The following is a 2625-nucleotide window of genomic DNA, read 5'->3' as shown; positions in this document are numbered from 1 at the left end:
GCCCCCACCTCGGGTCATTAGATCATCTCTTGGTCATGCTGTATACAGGCCCCAGCTGATCAGGGCTAAACCAACAGTTAAAGAGGTTCAAGTATGAGTGCTAAATGCCACAACCTCTACGACCCAATTTTCCGTTGGATCAGATGCAAAATCTGATTCAGTGTGTTCTGGGCTTAATTACATATCTAAAGTTTAAATAATACATCAACTACATCCTTAAGTACCAGCTGAGTTGAAAAAAGGGGACTGGGGATGCAGAGCAGGAGCAAGAGGATGAGAGAGGAACAGGAAATTGAAGACATCTCTTCTATCAATTATCATGGGCTATGTGAGATATTTAGGAAACTATTTAAAAGAACCCTAAGCTCTGGAAAAAAAACCTGCGAGTATATCAGCAATGCAGTATTATGTGTTTTATTGAAACGTGGCTGTAGGATCATATCTCGGACTCCAGCGTCTCTCTGGCAGGCGTCACATATTGAGTTAGTCACATATTGAGTTAACAAATATTGAAAAACATAAAGCACTTCACTGCAACGGGTGAAAAAAGCTTTTTTGAAGCGCTCTGAAATAATAAACTCCAGAAACCACAGCAAGAGTTCAGCATAAGATGACTGAATAATCACATTTCCTGCTCGACTCATGAGAAAAACCTCCTCTCTGTCTGTCCACTGTAAGTCAAAAATCCTTAAATATACTTGCCAATCAGCGTTGAGCTTCATGACCTGCCCATGCTCCATAGACTCTCTGAGAGGTTTAGTCTCATTGGAAGTCATATATTTTGACATGTTATCCAATTGGGACTGTTCTTGCTGCTTACCTCAGGAGACCGAGGTAAAAAAAAAAAGGTATTTCTCATAGAAACTTTCAGGCAGTGTGCTGCTGCTCCAGATGACTGCATCCCAGAGTAGGCTCAACAGCTGATTAATGGGCAACATACTTATGAAATCAGGTGCATTTTAGCTCATATCTAATGTAGTTTAATGACTACGTTTAGGAAGAAAAAATATATAGGGTTTGTTCATCCTCCCTTCAAGGATAAATTCCCACTGGATTCTTCAGCACCTCTTCCACCTTAACCTGACCCAGAGGACGGTTCCAGTAATGTGGAAGACCTCTTGCTGTCAGGAATCCAGTTTTTCTGGTCTGTTTTTGTGTTTCCTTTCCTCCTCCACCAGGTGGTGCCCCGTCCTCATTGGGTCTCCCTGCACACCTGCAGCTCTTTGCCTCATTACCTGTGGAATGCTCTTAAGCTGCTGACTGCCATTACCTCGACGCCAGAGTGCTCGCAAATACAGGGTACTCTAGCCATGCTTACTTTAGCAGAGTTTTTGTTTGCCAGTTTTGGATACTCTAGCCAAGCTGAGTTAAACTGAGTTTTTGTCAACCTGAGTCTTACCTTTGTTTTTGTTTTTTTCTTTGCCTATCGGCAGGAAGTCATCCTGCAAACTGGATTTGTTCTGACCTTCTCTTTCTGGAAGGATCAACTGAGCTTCTAACTGAGCTGGGGTTCCAAACGGGAAGTTTGGATCCACTTTTCCCAAGAGGTCGTTTGAGCTTCTCACCAAGCAAAGGTTTCATCTGCACCGCAGCCCGTTCAAGTACCACAGGAAATCAGAGTGGCAGTCAGCTTCTCTGTTCACCTAGGAACAACCGCAGTCTGAGTAAACCCTGTCTGCCCAACACCAAACAAGACAATCACTGAAATCTTCCCACACAGACTGGATTCCATAAAGGACACCTTTTCCTGGAGAATTCCGGTTGAGCAGTGTTCTGAGCAGCATTGGACTCATTTCATTCTACTCTGAGCAGCAGTTGATTCATCACCATATTCTAATAAACCTGTTAAACTTTTCCCAGGTCTCTCTGTTTGGTCTTCTGCATTTTGGGTCAGACCTTTAACTAAATCATGACACTTGCCTTGTTTCAGTGCCAAAGGAGACTCAGCCAACAGTCCTCATTGACTATTGACCTGTTGCCATGACATCCCACATCATGGAGGTCCTAGAAAGACTTTGTCTGTTGATTCAGTTCAGAAAACAAACATGCAGCTATCAGGAACCCCTGCAGTTTGCTTTTTGCCATGGAGTTGGAGTTGAAGATGTCATCATAACCCAGCTTCAATTAGATAATGCAGACAGCACTGTGAGGATCGTGTTCTTTGATTTCTCCAGTGCATTTAACACAATTAAGCCTGACTTACTTTGTAAGAAACTTCAGAAGACTTAGGTGGAGGCTTCAACAATCACCAGGGGTCCGTTTCATGAAGTAGGTTTACCGAAAACTCTGTTGTCTAAACCTGAAAACAGGGAAACTCTGATTTTTCCAGTATTATTATAATCCTATAATATTTTCACAGTAAGAACATCTATGTAAAGTCTTTTTGATATGTACTAGTTTTACTGAAAATGTGTTCCTGATATCTGGAGAATTTTTTTTTTCTTTGTCTAAATGACCATTTCAAACAGAATGGCATTCTTCACATCTAGAATAAACATTCCGGAAGTCTATAAAAATAATTTCAGATCTCCATACTCCTAAGTCAAGTCAAGTCAAGTCAGCTTTTATTGTCATTTTCTACATATGTACAAGACATACAAGGGAAATGAAATTACGTTTACTCTC

The sequence above is a fragment of the Cyprinodon variegatus genome, unplaced genomic scaffold (assembly GCF_000732505.1).
Source record: "Cyprinodon variegatus isolate N-32 unplaced genomic scaffold, C_variegatus-1.0 Scaffold201, whole genome shotgun sequence".
Taxonomy (NCBI): domain Eukaryota; kingdom Metazoa; phylum Chordata; class Actinopteri; order Cyprinodontiformes; family Cyprinodontidae; genus Cyprinodon; species Cyprinodon variegatus.
Note: the sequence above shows the minus strand (reverse complement) of the source record.